This window comes from Etheostoma spectabile, unplaced genomic scaffold (genome assembly GCF_008692095.1).
Source record: "Etheostoma spectabile isolate EspeVRDwgs_2016 unplaced genomic scaffold, UIUC_Espe_1.0 scaffold272, whole genome shotgun sequence".
NCBI classification, from domain to species: domain Eukaryota; kingdom Metazoa; phylum Chordata; class Actinopteri; order Perciformes; family Percidae; genus Etheostoma; species Etheostoma spectabile.
The window spans coordinates 109,054-127,701 of record NW_022605576.1 but is presented as its reverse complement, the minus strand read 5'-3'; the positions used below and the strand labels follow the sequence as shown (position 1 = coordinate 127,701).

Sequence of the window (18,648 nt, the reverse complement as noted above, 5' to 3'; positions counted from 1 at the left end):
CATGGCGTTCCACAAGGCTCAGTGCTCGGACCAATTCTATTCTCCTTATATATGCTTCCTCTAGGCAATATTATTAGGAAAATATCAATTAACTTTCATTGTTATGCGGATGACACCGAATTATACTTATCAATCAAGCCAAATGAAACCAGTCAGTTAGCTTAACTCCAAGCATGCATAAATGATATGATATCATGGATGACCTACAATCTTCTGATGGTAAACTCTATATGTGGATGATATAGCTGCTACGGATGGTGTTGTCCTGGCCTCCAACACTACTGTCAGATATCTGGGAGTTATTTTAGATCAGGATATATCCTTTAACGCCTCTAAACCAAACATCAAGTACAGCTTTTTTCCACCTTGTATTATGTATTTGGTGGTGTTGTGTGTATTTGCAGCATGTTCGCTAAGTGCTGTACACGTGTTGTCAAATTAATGAAGATGTTTTCTTAATTTGCTTGCGTTTTATCTATTTGCATATATTTTCTTAAGTTGCAGGGCGTTTGCCCCTATCGGACACCGTAGCACATGAATGTAAAACTATTTAAAAATTCCAATTGAAATACAAACATGAAATTTGAACATTATTACTTTGTCATGCATGTTTGAAAAAGTTTGAATTTAGCCACTTTGCAGGGGTGATGAAGAGGAGAGTGAAAGAAGGATTAAATCAATCATCAAGTGGACAAATAATTGTGCAAATGTTTACTTCTGCATTCATTGCAAAAAGCGATGGATAATTAGAATGACATTTAGCATAACCAACGGTTTCCAGGAGTGTTGTCCAGCGTTGGATTTTGTTTTGCAGCACATCATTAAATATCAACATGGCATCAATCTCCGAGCTGCCTCCATGAATAAACAAGCAAACGCTCATCAGTGGCGATGGTGGCGGTGGTGGCGGTAGCGGCGGTGTCAGGAGAGCCGGAGGTGGGTGGAGTATTGCGAGCTTCCCTCAGCTCCTAAATAAGATAAAACCGTGCTTTCTGCTAATATGCAACTGACCCCCTGACAAGTGCTATCTCCTTGCTCTTCTCCTCAAGCTATGCAGAGAAATCCAGGAGGTCACATTAGCAGGCTAGTTAGAACAGAGCATGTCTGTCAGCGCATTCAGGAATGAAATGCCGTAGCGGCACCATGAGTTGCCATCTATCTGACGTTTAATGGGACAACACTGGAGCACTCATAATGTATGGGCAGTCATTACCCGAGAGGGGAACAGGGCCTGCATATGACATGATCCCTATCTCTTGTTTTTCATTTCTCTCCCTCTTTCTCCCCACACTTGAATTAATGACACAGGCACCCAGGAGAGGAAGGGTTTGAGTGCTCTCCATGTTATTTAAATGAGTCTTAACCCTTTTTCCACTTGGGGGGGAGGTCAAATGTTGCGGTGCAATAAGAGTGATGCATGCAAGAACATGGCTTTAACATAAGGGGCCAAGCAACCGCTGTGTATGTTTTGGCATTAATGCAGAAGGGGATATTGATCCTGGATGCTGACTCTGGAATGAAGCCAGTGAATTTGAGCAAAGCTCATTAGACCCTGTGCATCCCTCTGACTGCCTTCAACAAACACACTGAGATAAAAGAAGAAAAGACAAAATAACACAAAACTCATGTCACGTTCACGTAGGCCTCAAACGCTCACGTAAAGGAGAAGCTTGTTGAATATGTAGCTCTACATGAATCCTTTCTCTGGAGGTGGAGATCCCTCAGCATCTATTGGCAACTCTAGAGCACAGTATGGAATTTGAAGAGTGGTATATACTGGACAACACCTGGATTGGCTAAAATGTAAAGAAATATTCAAATTTGGTCTCTATCTGATGATGTTGTCAGGAAAGCCTTCATCCAGTTTTGTCCACATCAGACGATCACATGCTGATACGTGGCATATGCTTTTATTTCATTTGTTTTATTTCACCATTGTTTTATTTATTTATTTATAACTATGATTACCATAACTGTCCTTTTTGCTATGATTAATAGCAGTATTAAAAAAAGAGAATGCAAAAATGAATTATTTACAGATGTGATGTATTACAGTGAGGCTGTTTGTTTTTCTGTATTTCTGAACAAATGTGACCTTAAACTTCAGCAGATCTTCATTCATGTCTTAAAACTAAATACAGAGGGCCCAGTAGAACAATTAATACAAAAAAATTCTACTCATTAATAAATTTACAGTATGCATTGTGTTTCAATCAAATGGGATGACAATCAGCTGTGAGTTTTAACGGCCCCTGTGCTGTTGAAGGAGTCTAAATCTGGGTCTTCACCCCACAGGTGTGTGGAAGTGTGCCTTGATGAGCCCCCCAGACCCCCCAAAAAATGCCTGGACTGGTTTTCCTATTTCTCGGATAGGAGTTTGGTAGGAGTCAGGGGTCACTTGGTCCCTACATGTCTGAACCGCTTACACTTTCCTGTGGAGTGCCTCAGGGTTCTATGTTAATTCCTTTTTTCTTACATTGAAATGCATCCCTTAGGTCATATTATAGGCCAATTTAAAGGTATCTCATGTCACCCTTAAACTGATGATGTCCACTTGTCTCTTTTAAGCCTGATGAGACGTACAAACTGTTTTGCCCAATTGTATGACTGCCATTAACCCTTTGGGGTGAGCAGCTTTAGAATGCATTTGTCATGTATTTAGTATACTAACTTCCCAACTTTTTTTTGTCATACAAGCATGGAAAACATATTGACAGAAAAGAAGAAGATTGCTGACCATCTACAGTTTGTTAAAGGCCACGTGGATGAACAAGAACCCTATTGGAATCTGTTCTGTTGACAGAGTCTAAAATATAACTTTTTGGTTTAAGATGACCAAGACTGTGTGCAATCATTGACATAGCTATAAATTATGGTGGGTCCTGCAGTAAGATAATGACCCTTACACACGAAGACGGTGTAGAAGATTAACTGAAAGTGGTTTAAAACAAGTGCTCGCATGTCAGTCAGCAGCTGGCAGACTCGAGCAATCAGGGTTACAATAATGTGTTCATCCAATACAATTTTCCATGCTAACAAGGACACTATCTGCGCTGTTTTCTCAGCTTTAAGCTGCTATCTACGATACGCAGTTAAGCAGTTATTGAGGGGTGCGTACCAAATGGCAGTATTCAGTAAGAAATGAAGGTACTCAATGTGGACGCAAAGTGCCGGCACTGCTGCAGCTTAAAAGGGACACACCAGGTACTAAATACAGAAGTTCACGTTTTTCTCAACAAAGATAATTAAAGTTGAATACATACAAAGTTTGTTGTGTTATTTGTGGGTCCTCTTTGCGTATTTGTATGATTAAGATGAAGATCTGATAACATTTTGACATCTATGCAGAAATACGGAATATCTAAAAGGGTTCACAGATAATAACATTGTTGCATTGTTTGCATCCATATTTACTTGCTAGGAGTCTTATTTCCTGCCTTTTTAATGCATTGCTACATTGTGTTACATACTGTCATTCAGCTGAAAGGTTTGAAATTACAGGATGGAAATCTCCCTGCAAGTGGGAGTCAAAACCCCAAAAGGTACCTGTTTGTCTGCAGTCTACTCATACCAATGCTTTTCTGTGTGTTTGTGTGTGTGTGTGTGTGTGTCTGTACTCCCTGCACACATGCATGTGGTCTATCCTAATCTAGCAGCTTTTTGGTTAAAATGTGTAATTGGTTTCTATCAGTAAATTCCAATGGTTTGGTGTACCACAAGTGCCCAAGACCACCTCAATCCTTCGATGAGAATACATCATCACACATATTTGAGTTGCTGAAGGCAGGTATATGGGATCTTTGAAAAAATGAACCAGAACACACTTTCAAAACCTGTATAGATATTAAGGGGATCAGAAAAATCAGAGCATCCACAAGTATGGAACAGGTCTGGTGTGGGTATAGTAAGCTCCAAGGTTTTCAGTCTCATTACTGGGGAGATTTGTGCTCAGCAAGCTCTGCCACCTCGTTTGAAAAGAGCACATCAATGAATGTTGTTGTCATGGTTTCCTTTGTTCCAGCCTTCTTGAAGGAGTCACTTTGGATCGCTGTAAACTTACAGTTGCAAAGAAAGTGTGTGTGCGTGCGTGCGTGCGTGCGTGTGTGTGCGCGTGCGTGCGTGAGAGGTAACACCAGGACAGAAGATCTGTGGCAGACCCAATGAAAGCTCCACTACCCTTTTAGACAGAGGGAGGGAGGGAAAGGGACAAAGAGAACAGAGACCGCTGTCCGTCTGAAGTTATGTCAGACTGTTACTGAATTTCATTTTTTCACTGTTACTATAGTAACACATCTCTTTATATGTGGAAATTATCTCAATTGAACAAATTCACCAAGCTCATGTCATGTTGTGATTTTTGTATAAAAGCAATTATTTCATTTAGGCTTGGAAAGGAAAAGAAATGGCCGAGCTTGGTTTAACCAGCAGCTTCAGAGCGAGGAAACGGGAGCAGATCACTCCTGCTTTTATTCTCTGCGCATCGGGACCGGTTAACTCGAAAAAACACTCCACCCATTTTGTATGAAGACTTTGACAGTTATGTTTTTTTCCTAAATGCACATATGCAGCATCATCAGATTAGACTTGCAGAGTTGTTACACACTGACTCAACACAGAAACTTCACATACATGAGTGTAAAGACTTGAGAATCGAAATGTAACAATGTTCCTTATGATCCGTTATGTGACAAAACATGAATGTGGGGTAAGGCATATGTTTTGAAATATTTGATTCATTCGGTCTGGGATTTAATTAGAACATAACCGCCAGGATATACTTTACTGATGAACAGCAACACCCGTCGAAGCAGCATTAAAGTGCTTTTAGATTGACAGCAGATTGATCTTCTGTCAGGTGGTCTGAGGTGTTGCTGGGTCCTGGGGGGATGTAAGGTCTGGAAGACTTTTGGCCTCCACCCTCACATCACCAGGAGGAAAGATATGACTAAAGTTTTGGAAATGTAATTGACGTTTTCACCAGCTGATATCCAAACACACACCTCTGACTCATAATGCTTTTGTTAGCTGCTCATGGCTCCAGAGCCGTTTTTTATCTGTGGACAGGATCAGCTGGGCTGAATCAAATAAATCTGACACTGACAACATCTGTCGTCTTTTACCGCCTCCTCTGCTTTTATATTACCGCACTGACTGGGAGCTGTCCCAATGGAAGCATTACCACTCGTAAACTATGTTACAAACTCACTCATTCAGGCTACAGCCCCGAATGTGTGATGAATGGCCGAGAGAGAGAGACAGAGAGACTGTTGATATGACGTTTTTTTTCTCTTCATCCTTATCGTAGGCGGCGTTTCATTTTACAACCCTCACCTCGCTGTCTAAACGACTCATTCATTATACTTGGGGATTTATTTAAAACGTTGGACTGATGTTTGGTGGTGGTCCTCTGACTACCGGAATTATTTCTGATCAAGTTGAGGAGACTTAGTGGCCCAATCCCAGAGTCCGGACTCACAGACTTTGGTGCACCTTCTCGCTTAGGCTTGTCCCAATGTCCACTTCCAAATGGTGTGAGGACACACTCACCGAGCCCGTTCTGAGAGTCTGCATCGATGCTGATTTTACCAAAGGGAATTACCCACAGTTCAAAGCGTGGTGACCTTTACTGCAGAGACCATGGGGAAATTTGAAAATTACAAAGGCACGCCACACGCTGTCCAGCTTGTAGAATAAATGAGGAATCAGCCAGCCGTCTCCTGGGCCTCGGCCGTGTGGAAAGCAACAAACTTAACACGAAAATAAGTGTCAGCATCATCTTTGTTATTAAATGTTGCCAAGGTAACATTTGATCTCATTAAGTGCTGTCCCAATCCCATTTCTACCTATCTGAACCCAAGTGGCCTCTCTCACCACTCACTCAGCACCTGAGATCAATTAAGTCTGGGAGTCTTTGGTCCTCAGTCCTCAGGGCTCACTTTGCCAGTATTTTACCCCAATTGCTCACCCCAAACGGCCCACAACATGGCCGAAGCTGAAGTTGGACGACAGATCACCAGCAGACCATATGGAGTACACAAAAAAAATCAACAGTGTCTCCACAGAGGAAACCACAAACCAGTCCGAGAGTCAACACTGCAGATGTCCTCTCTGACTCATGGATGGATTTTCTCTATTTTCTTAGTCATTGGAAGTATGAAATAGCATAATATAAAAATGCTCAAGTACAAGTCCCTCCAAATTGCAGTTAAGTAGAGTACTTGAGTAAATGTACCACACTACTCTTCATTCAACTGGTTTACCAACTCTAGTCAATAAAAGTTTTAATGATAGAAGTGTTTCTACTCAGCCCCCTAATTACCAACAGCTGCTGATATTTTAACATTACAGTTCTTACTTAATCTAGATTAGTAAACAATTTCTCAGGGTAAACATTTCATTTTTTAACACGTGTAATTTGAATGTAAATATATTGTGTGGTCTAGACCTGGGGTTACCAAGGCAACACAACACTACTCCCTAATCCCCCTAACTTGTTCTATAATGTATGTAGGAGGTGGGGACATGCTGGAAGTGTTTCATTACTATGATAGTGATTTGATGTTCATTGCGTATGATGTTGCAGTTACACAGATTGTATACATGATTATGTGATTAGTAGTTAATGGGATAAAACATGCAAACCCCCTGTGGGGTCCTTAAAGATGAGTTTCAAACTGCACTTAAAGAAAGAAAACTGCATCTACATCTACTTTGACTTGCAGGCTGTGAGTTCACCTCTGCACTACCCGCAGTCCATTTGGCATTCTGGACAGTGGCATTTGAAATGATCTCATCTCAAAGATTCAACCTGACTTTATTGCTTCCTCTGTTGAAAGATTAAAGTTTTTGGCCTGTCATCTTTAAAAATCCAGCCTGGAAGTCTGTCACGGGGGGGGTGAAAAACAACAGGAGTGGTTGACTATTGTGGAGAATGATGGAAGGATTATTTGCCGATGGGTAGCAGGACTCTGCCAGTGACAGGAGGGACTGGAAACTATTTGCTGAAACTATCTGAACCTGGGAGCCATTTATCAGGTGGACTGTAATAGACAAAAGCACTATCTCAGAACTTTTTGTCTGCCGTTCGATACCATATCTGTCCTCTGTCGCTATCTAGTTAGTGCTGCTCTGAGGGATCGCCCTGTCTGACATTTGGGACTTGTCAGACATAGTGATGGATGATTGAGTGGGTTGTGGTAAAAAGTCTACCTAAACACTCTCTCTCTCTCTCTCTCTCTGTTGAGCGATTCTTAGCTTTCTCTTTAAACGGCGCTGGCTCTGGGTTTGCACCAGCAGGCTGCCAGTTGTCCAGCAGTCCTGCAGAGCTCGGTGCAGCCCGTATTCTATCCAGCTCTATTTCTCTGGATAAGAGGAACTTCTTTCTGAATGCAAGAGAACGTAAATGCTTAGACTTTAAGTTATTAGACTTAAAACTTCCTGTCTAAATTATTACTTATTTTGCACATTCTTGATTGAAAAAGGACTTTCTTTACTTTTACTTTGGATTTCTCCATCCCACAGTGCTCCAGCAGTAATTGTAAGGTTTCTTCCAGCACTGGTGTTAAGGTCATGTGGTCTGGACCAGAGAAAAACTAAATGCAATAACATTTTTTGTATTTATTTCCTTAAACTCTCTTTTCTGGGACGTTTGTTCACATGAATGTTCTAAGTTGTATTCACAGACTTATTCCACAAACCTTTGATGGCTTTGAAATTGTTGAAGAGATTGGGTCATTAGCATAATCAATGCCTCTAAAGTTGCTATATAAAGCTCTCTTTCAGGCTTTCAGTCTGCAGAGCTTCGCAAATCTGTAGATTAAAAAGTGTCAGAGGACCCAAAACTATTAGTAAAGAACAGTGTGTCATCAGCGCAGTACTCACAGACATGAAGATGGAAGAGTTTGTCTTGAGGTGTGATGCCAAGAATCATCTTTCAAAAAAATAAGAGCTGATGATGTGGAATGTGTTACGGATATGTTGAAGGCTAAGAATGGAACTGGAATCCATTCTCTATTGTTGTTGCTGTCAACAAATCCCATGCAACAATGTGTTAGTACGTTCCTCTTTAGTCTCTGACTTCCCTACTCTTTTTAAAGGCTAAAAACAGCTGGACCATGTTTTACTCATTCAGCACAACTGGAAGAAACTGTCAGCGTTCCCTCTTTTTAAATGATCTTCCATGTGATAAAATGGTGTAGCGTATATCTGTGATAATCATAACAGTGTTTATACTTTAACCTTCATATTTATCACTTTATGGTAATATTCATATTCCATGTGAAGACTCTGTCATTCTCAAACTTATCAAGCAATAGTTAAAATATGCTACACACGTACAGAGACGAGGAGAGGAGGACAGACATGCACACCATGACTTTCCTTGACTGATCTTGCAGATGTTTACTGGATGTCATCAGCTGTCGGAGCGGTACAGTCCACCGACCACTGCTTTAAGAAAGGGTCTCCCAGTAACACAGAACAGACAGACAGTAGATCTGCAGTCTCATCAGTGGACATAGTCCCACTGGACCTTCTGATGCTGGTTCAGGAGCTTGAGTGAACATCCACGTGTTTTGGCTGTGGTTGAGAGGTTGGCATTGTTGTCAAACTGTGAAATATGGCCAAACACAGAGAAAGATATCAGACTGCCATTGCATTCAAAAGTAAAAGCAGCATGTATAATAGAGCCTCATTTTAACATGTCATGGAGATAGCTTGAAGTTACAGATCTACTACCATGATATACGTGTTTTTCATTGCTGCGAGGCTAAATGAATGACTTCCAGCTATTAGTCCAGTTTGTGCACATGCTATTTAAAGCTGAAGTGCGTAACTTGTATACATTAATGTATGTCTGGTGACTGCAAGCCATTGCCAGAGGATTTGATACAAAGCTAATTAAGACTCTACACATCCCTCTATCAGCTCTACACACCTCTCTGTCTTTCTCAGTATGGCTATTTTCAGAAGACTGTCGTTTTCAACTTTTCACGGAGGGTTTGTATCATGTGGATGCAGCTCTGTGTCATTACTTAGAATTCGTCATGGGGGAGACAGAAACGACGCACTATAGCTTTAAGAAACTCCACATCCCACTTGTAACCAAACATTGTGTTGCGTCCTGCACGTGGGCCTCTGTTGTGTAATCATCTTTGGTCAGGTCTATGCAGTCAACTGTAACATCCACTAAACTTGTGACCGCTCGGCTAGTCTTTGTCATGTGACCTGTCACAAGCCACCGTAGTTTCATACGATATCATACATGCATAGTTTGTTTGTATACTTTTTTTTTATATCATCCGGACCCATTTATGAGAATGTGTATGTTTTTAATGCCACAGACGATACACAATAATTGTTAGCAGATCCCTTCACAGTTGGTTTGGCTCTGCAAATATTATGTGTTGACAAAAGGAAGAAATCATCATAATTACTACAGTACAACATTTACAATACAGAATAATCACAGAATATGTATTAATACTATATACTGTCATATTTAATTATGTAATGTTGTAATGAACACTGTAAGTGATAAATGTGCAGACACATGCACACACACACACACACACACACACACACAGCCCCCCATGAAAGGTGGTGTAATAGCAAAGCAGGACAGGTGAGAAGAGCTTCCCAATGCATGGTTGAAAGGCTTGGTTTTCCTTTTTACATTCACAAAGCCAATTCCCCAACCTCCATATCTCTGACACACACACACACACACACACACACACACACACACACACACACACACAGAGCTCTCTGCTTCCCTAGTTTCCCCTCTCTGATTGCAATTAGTGAATTATGCACTTGGACTTTGGCCAGCTATGCAGGATTAAATTATTCATGAATGTTAATAGGCACTGCCTTTCTCTCTCTATGTCTCTGACTCTCTCTCTCTGAATCTATCTCTCTCTCATCCCTCCAGTCCACGGCTCATACAGCCCATGCCGGAGAGATAATATTGACCTTTTCATTGGGGCATGTTATTAGGAACTGCTCTCTATTAAAACAAATGATGACATTGTCTGTAAAGCACAATACAATAAGTCATTTCAAAGGGATTACTTTGGCCTCCGCCCAGCGAGAGCACGAGTAAACTCAATACAGCTCTGGAAAGTCAAAGTAAAATGAACAATGATGAATGGAGTAAACAGTAGAATCTCACGTTTAGCAGTGTGCAGGCTCTGTGATGCAGCCTCGTTGTTTACTACCAGTGTGCATTTACATACAGCACAATCCAGCCATTTATTTTCTAGTATTACTACATTTGGACATACTGAGCCTGTCTAGGGTTATGCTGGGAACCCCTGACAGGACTTCATCGCATTAGGCCAAGCCAGAGGTTATGAATGCATGACTGAGGGTTTCTATCACAGAGTCAATGGCCGGAGTCTGAAAATGTTTTTAAGATGAAAAATGGCATGGAAAAGTGTTTGCTTCTGTGGAGGTAACAGTATGGTGCTATTGTTGGTGTTGTCATGTGTTTGAATGCCTACTGCAGTCTACACTGCAGCAGTATATGTAGACCAGACTCTAACTCCAGTCTACACAGCAGCAGTATATGTAGACCAGACTCTAACTCCAGTCTACACAGCAGCAGGTCATGTAGACCAGACTCTAACTCCAGTCTACACACAGCAGTTCATGTAGACCAGACTCTAACTCCAGTCTACACAGCACCAGTTCATGTAGACCAGACTCTAACTCCAGTCTACACAGCAGTAGTCATGTAGACCAGACTCTAACTCCAGTCTACACAGCAGCCAGTTCATGTAGACCAGACTCTAACTCCATCTACACGCAGCAGTTATATGTAGACCAGCCTCTAACTCCAGTCTACACTGCAGCATATGTAGACCAGACTCTAACTCCAGTCTAACAGCGCAGTTCATGTAGACCAGACTCTAACCCCAGTCTACACAGCAGTAGGTCATGTAGACCAGACTCAACTCCAGTCTACCACAGCATAGTTCATGTAGACCGACTCTAACTCCAGTCACACAGCACAGTTCATGTAGACCAGACTCTAACTCCGTCTACACAGCAGTAGGTCATGTAGACCAGACTCTAACTCCAGTCTACACAGCAGAGTTCATGTAGACCAGACTCTAACTCCAGTCTACACAGCAGCAGTTCAGTAGACCAGACTCTAACTCCAGTCTACACAGCAGCATTATGTACCAGACTCTAACTCCAGTCTACACAGCAGCTTTATGTAGACCAGACTCTAACTCCAGTCTACACAGCAACAGTTCATGTAGACCAGACTCTAACTCCAGTCTACACAGCAGCAGTTCATGTAGACCAGACTCTAACTCCGTCTACACAGCAGTAGTATGTAACCAGACTCTACTCCAGTCTACACAGCATAGTTCATGTAACCAGACTCTAACTCCAGCTCCAGCAAGTTCATGTAGACAGACTCTAACTCCAGTCTACACCGCAGTAGGTCATGTAGACCAGACTCTAACTCCAGTCACACAGCAGCAGTTCATGTAGACCGACTCTAACTCCAGTCTACACAGCAGCAGTTCATGTAGACCAGACTCTAACTCCAGTCTACACAGCAGCAGCTTTGTAGACCAGACTCTAACTCCAGTCTACACAGCAGCAGTTTCTGTAGACCAGACTCTAACTCCAGTCTACACAGCAGCAGTTTATGTAGACCAGACTCTAACTCCAGTCTACACAGCAGCAGTTTATGTAGACCAGACTCTAACTCCAGTCTACACAGCAACAGTTCATGTAGACCAGACTCTAACTCCAGTCTACACAGCAGCAGTTCATGTAGACCAGACTCTAACTCCAGTCTACACAGCAGCAGTCTACACACTTATCTTAAAAAATTTTTACTTAACTTAAAATTGTTAAAAGTATTGAAGAAGTTGTCCTAGCAATCCTAAAAATTGTAAACAGTGAACAGGTAAAAGATCAAAGATACCAACATTTCCAGGTAAAATGTCTGAGGTTACATACACCATCCATCCATTCCTCCATCCATCCATCCATCTTCGTCCACATATCCAGTATCAGGTCACAGGGGAGCAGCTCCAGCAGGGATGCCGAGGCATTCCCAGGCCAGGTTGGAGATATAATCCCTCCACCTAGTCCTGGGTCTTCCCTGAGGCCTCCTCCCAGCTGGACGTGCCAAGATTGTCTGCATTGTTCCTCTTCAACCCGAGGTTTGACTATCGGCCAAACTCTCCTTTCCAGCACCTTGTAGTAGACTTTACCAGGGAATGTAGGTGCCAGGTTTGGACAATGAAGTGTGTGTGAAAGGAAAAATAGTTATAATAGTGCATTGCTAAAAAAGCAGAGGCCTCTTTTAACTACTTTTTTAATTAACATAACCAAACATTACTGTTTTTCTTGACTGCTTTGATGCAGCAGTCAACTCAAACTTCACATTTTCAAAACAGTTAACACGCAGGCCGAAACAGTGGCACTCCTGGTCAAAATGACACATTTTGCAAAACGGTGCCAACACATTGAAAATATGCAACAAAAGCAAATTTTGCCTTCAAACACAACGTGCAAACAAGTGTATCAGCTCTTCCAATCCCCCATTTCACAGTGGAAAACAACATACCAAATACTGCACTCAGTTTGAATCAGTGCACCCTAGCTTGTCATTAATATTACTATTACTGTATATAACTTTCATGCTAGTGCCATTTGTTGTCAAATTTGCCTTCTTGCAAAGAACTGGATCCAGAATCAGAAATGCTGTAATGCAAATTTTATTGATTCCATTGATTCTTATTTTCAAACTGTGGCTGAAAACTGAAATACTGTAAATATTACACGAAATACATGTAAACCAAAATAAAATCTATTACAGTATAAGAAATTAATAAAATAATAATAATCTTCTGTCTTGAAGATGGGGCCACATGGCCTCATACACATCACATTCAATATCCTCTCTAGCAATGCAATGAGGGATACATCTTCTTGCATGCCTTATCTGACCTTGACATTTTTCTGCACCTATGTCTTGGGCAGCAGCAGTCATTGTATTCAGCAAGGGCATCTGCTCGAGGAACGGTGATCATAAACCTTCCGCCTTCAAGCACTGAAGTACTCCTCTACGAGATTCAAAAATGGGGTATATGCTGGAAGGAACTGCATCATCATCCGAGGGTGTACAGCAAACTACTCTTTGACAAAGGGAGAGTGGTGAAACGGCACATTGTCCCAGATAATGACAAAGAGTGGCATGAAAGGCCTCAACAACCCTCTCTCCTCAGGTGGGTTCAGTCTTTCATGAGATGGCAGCACACATGGTTATGTTGGCACCCCCCCTGTCCTGGAACTGGGATAGTGGCCCTGTACCCAATGAGGTTCCTTCCACATCACCTCACCTTGCAGAGAATGAAGCTGGCTTGCCCACTCAGAGTCAAACTCCATTTTTGTCTTAGTTAAAAAAGGCAAAAGTACAATGAAAAGTGACTCCAGTTGAGTCTAACTGCATGATGTGACAAGGCATTACAGTATACTGTAGTAATGTTTCCTTACCTGCACATATTGGCATCTGGCCTCCTTCACAACATCAGAGTTCCTTTGAAATGGAACTGTATAGAGCTGCTTCTTGGCCATATGATTCCTTCTTAGGATGCGGTCAGTGGTGGTCACGCTCATGTCGTCGATGTTCCTAAACATACTTATGGCATTGTTTGCAACAACCATGTTCACAACGGCTGCCTCCTGCTCAGTTCTCCATGAACCACCAGAGAACGGTAGCCTCTGGATTCTATGAAGACAATAATACTGAATTTATTTCTGTGTAAACTATGTAGCAACATTTCCTGTTTTCCTGTCAATGGATGTCCTGTGTTTCTGTTCAGAACAGGTTGGACTCTTTGTCCAGACTCTCCAAGTGAAAGGCCATGATTGATCATAGAGATGTTCCGATACCATTTTTTACTTCCCGATACCGATTCCGATACTTGTGCTGTGGGTATCGGCCGATACCGAGTACCCGTACCAGTGTGTTTAAAAAAAAAAAAAAAAAAAAGACTGTTATAATATTATCATTGTGGTAAGGCCTGGCTCAGGTTTAACACTTTTTAAAACGTGAATTAATACAGCAAATGGAAGCCATATATTTTTAAATAGAACAGTATAAAAATGTAAAACATGAACGTTGGACTTGGGGATTTTCCACTTTACTAGAACCCCCTCAATTGATTCGGCAGTTAATGTGCCAGTATGGGACCCTCGGAACTCGGTGGGGTGCAGCTCCGCACTTCGAGGGGTAAATGTTGACTCTCTGTCCACCCAGTGGGACGTTAAACTCAGCAAAGACACGGGGGACACGTCGGAGCGCCACATGTCCGTGGTAAAGCTGTCTGCATGCACGTCTTTGCCCAAGCCTACACGAAACGTGTCCCTAACTGTCTCGTATAATTTGGGTAGCGCAGTTTCGGAGATATATTTACAACCTGGCAAACCGTACCTTGGCTTCTAATGCTCCGTTAAGCGGCGAAATCCCAAATTTTCGACAACAGACAGGGGTTGGTGATCCAGTACAATAAACTCCCAAACTTTGTTGGTTATCGTTGTTGCTTTTTGGCTGTCTTTGGGGAATGTATCTCGTCGCTGGAAGGCGAGTTTCCAGAGTTTGCTGCTGCACTTCGTCTTTTCCCCCGTAGTTTTCGTAAATTCGTTGTGCTCTTTAGCGTGCGCGTCTTCAAATGTTTAATTAAGTTGCTGCTGTTGAAGTTTGCAACACTCGTGCCACCCCTTGAAATTGCTTCTTTGCATATGTTGCATGTTGCCGTCTTACCGTGGGAACATCCACGGTAAAGTACAGCCAACCTGCCGACATGATGCGCTATGTAGCTTGTTTAAGGAGGCGTTAGGCGATCAATTCTTCTTCGCCCCTCTAAAACAGCAGCGCAACTATTTCAAGAGGTGGCGAGAAGAAGAAACTGTGTCCGAGCTACGGAGCTAACCAGTAAATAGATTCCTATTTTAATGGTTTATGGGGTACGGATCGGTGCCTGGACTCAGTACTGCCGATACCCGATGCCAGCCTTTTTCGGCAGTATCGGAGGCATTTCCGATACTGGTATCGGAATCGGAACATCTCTAATTGATAACATGATCAATAACAGTTTTTCAGAATTTCATCAGAAACCTCACCTCACACTCCTCTTCCTCTGGCCCCTCTACCTCTTCCTCTCACTCTCATCTGCCTTAGACCTCTTCCATCCATGTTGGCAAAGAACAACACAGACGCTGCACCTTTTAAGGCGTGCATTCTGATTGCTAATTGAAGATTTGTGAGAAGGAGTGTCCAACAGGTACTTCAGTGATTTCATACTGATAGTATGGTAGGTAGGTAGTTCCTAATGGTTAGGAACTGATGGTTTCTGTTTGGTTACCATAGAGTTTAGACTGTTTGAATGACATCTACGTCAACTTTTCTGCAAACAGGTCAAAGCAATCAAGAAAAACTGCAATCAAATAATTTCAAATTTACCCAGGACTTTTGATCTTTAAGGTCTAAAAGGGTTCTTCAATTTTATGACATCTTGGCACTTTTTTTGGGGGGTAACATGGAGGACTTGTTGCTACATGTTTCTCTCTCTCAACCCTGTAATGGATAAACACTTTGGAAGTCCCATTTCTATCTGGTTTTTGCTCTTTCCTTATGTGATATTAGAAAATGTATTTATGAATGAACCTTAAACATATTTTATTGACTAATTTGATCCAAACGCAAGCAATATTTTCACTTTCCTTTAGTCTCCAAACCTCCTTTTGTCTGGACAAAAGCATGTTTACCACATTCAGCATTTTGTATGGTATATTTATTTTATGATATCATGCAATATTAATTTTTCTTTACCGGTATTTACATTCTGCTTCATATAGTAATAAATCAATCGCCCCTTTCTTCCCTTACTTCTTTTTCAGACAAGCAACAGACTGACTAAGCTGCTGTTGGTCATTATGCATGTTGAAAGACTGGACAGCTTCACAGCTCAGTCCACCCGACTGCCTGTCAATCACTCTTAAGTCAAACATCCAGTGAAAGAGGGTGGTGTGAGCATCAGGCTGCAGAGGCTAGGTGAGATTGACAGACGGAAAGTGAAAGACAAGATTATAGCAGGAATCTCTGTGTAGTTGTCCATCCTCCTTCAAAGAAAGCTCAAATATTTGAAGAGCAAATCCTTCAGTGAGGGGTTCTCTGATGTGTTTTGTTGTTGTCTTTTCCTGCCCATTTGGGTGGTCAAAATTGATACCTCAAGTACAAGTTATGACATTTCCCAACAAACATTGGACAACTGGCAGAAAATGAAGCAGGTGAAAGCCCGAAAGTGTAGGATCTGAACACTTTGGACTTTAGTTGCTCCCAGTTGTAATTTAATAGAAACAGACACTGCTGCTACCCTGCACCCCTCGGGCAAATGCGACCCAGCAACATAATGAAGACCTAAATGCAACACTCAGACCATTTTCACCAGGATAATGTATTGTCTGAAACATGCTATCATCACATAAAATGATACACAGGCTTACATTGCAAATATGCCTCCCTTTAAATTCTATTTCCCGACTTTGAGTGTAGAGTTTAAAGGTTTGGTTCACCCAAATCACAAAAAGAAAAGGAAGATTTCTCACTTGCCTCTAGAGATGTGTGGCCAGATGGATTTAAAGATGGCTTAGAGTTGATTAGAAATGAATTTATTTAATTTACTGTGCAAAGAGGAGATAATATCACACATATAACTATGTGAGGTGTCTTTGGTGATTAGATGGTGACATATCTTTAGGCTTTTAGGCCATGAGCCTTACAGTAGTAAACCTGGGGCGTGATTCCTGATGAGCTCAGTGGCACTGACACTGAGTTGACAGCTGACAGCAGCAGAGAAAGGACCCCATTTAAAGATTGACGGACACAAAAATAGTAGTAGGAAACATCAAGTTGACGGCTTGGGGGCAGAACCTCTTAGGAGAGCGACCAGGCCAATGGGCAGAGCCGGTCTTGAGGCCAACCAGGGTGCCGGAAGACCTTTGAAGGACAGGCAGGAGGTTGTGACACATGGCCCAGAGGTTGGCAACAGAGATGGATCCCCTCTGGAGGATGTAACTGATGACCCAGCTGTAGGTCCGGCCTATGGAGAGCCGTGCAGGAGGCCGGCAACAGGAAAACTGAGCTGGAGTCCCCTGGCACCAGGGACCCAGGAACCGGTAAATGATGCCACTGTTAAAGAAACAAGTTACACCTGTATTTTTACTGCCACTGCATGTCAAAATGTCCGCTGTGACGCGGCAGAGTTTCACTGGGTACAGGACGTACCCAGGACGTACGTTTACAGGACGATGTCGTCAACTACACAGGGAATATTTCTCCTGTCAGTCACTGAGTCTTTGACTCTTGTCAGTCTCTGTGTTAATGTTCAGTTTGTGTTCAATTAATGCAAAAACACCCCCCTGTCAACAGTACAACTTTATTATCAGCAAGGGCTAAAATTAGTTTTGCATCCCCGGGTAGCTCTTATGAAAAAGGACATAAACAGACATACAGACATACATAGGATGACTAACACCAAAAGACATACATGAAACATTAACACAAATGACATAAACGCCCAATTAAGGAAACAAAGCATACGTGTATTACAGAATAGACATGCATATACACACAGACAAGGTCTTGGAGACTTGTAACCTTGAATAAAGAATGCACTGGATTTAATGTATCTGGTTTAACAAAAGGATAGATGGATGTATAAAAGAGGATATAAGTCTGATGCGAATGGAAGCGAATGAACTGTAAAGCGTCTGTTTGAAGGCAGGAGCTGATATTCTCTGTGCAAAACATGTGAGGCGTCATTTGAAATCTGGCCAGACTGAACATACTTTTATTGTATGAAAAATACCAAAGAATAAGATAAGGATTAATCTGAATTTGAATCCTATTTGATAAAAGTAAATCCGGTTGAATTGTATTAAATGCAGATGAAATATAAAGAAAGAGAGCCCTACCGTATGTTTAGAGATAAGGTGCACCAGTGGAACCACTGCATCTTCTGTACTATGACCTTGTTTATGCAAATTGAAAGGGGTCTTGTTGCTTCCATAGATATTACTTAAGGTGTTGAACCATGATCTTTTCCAGTGACTTCATGATCACAGATCAAACAGCTATTGGCGAAAAATGATTATATTCCTTGGAACATTGTTTTTCGGTGAGGGGCCTAATATGAGAGGTTTTCCACGCTAGTGGGATGTTGTGTGTGTCAGCTGACAACTGAAAGATGGATTGGCACACGGGCTAATTAGATTTTAATATATGCGTACTGCTGTGGTCAGGCCCTAATGTCTTCTTTAGGTTGTTGCGCTGGAAAGTACCCCTGACCTCCGCCACAGTTATGATAACCCTCTCAGCGTCTTAATTACATTTACACAGTCCTCACAGTGGTCAGTACAATCAGAGCAACAGGAAAAAAATAATTTAGCTCATTTGCAAAGGTAAAATCATTGCAGGAAGCAGGAAGTAATACTAGATTTATTTGGAGCCAGTTAAGAAAACTAATGGGACATCATGTTAACAATGCCAAATCACTTCAACTTGTTGTTATTGATAAAAATTAAGAGACAAGCCAGCTGAGCTAGCTGATGTTCTCA

The 18,648-nt window shown here is 41.8% G+C and overlaps 1 long non-coding RNA gene across 1 annotated transcript; it reads right to left on the bottom strand.

Moving 5' to 3' along the window:
* Window positions 1-50: 50 nt before the first annotated feature.
* LOC116685875 (uncharacterized) lies at window positions 51-17,174 on the bottom strand. Its single transcript, XR_004331074.1, has 3 exons — window positions 17,163-17,174; window positions 8,444-8,445; window positions 51-226 (listed from the first exon to the last, which is right to left on the bottom strand). It is a non-coding gene; the product is annotated as an uncharacterized LOC116685875 (long non-coding RNA).
* Between the last annotated feature and the right edge of the window lie 1,474 nt (window positions 17,175-18,648).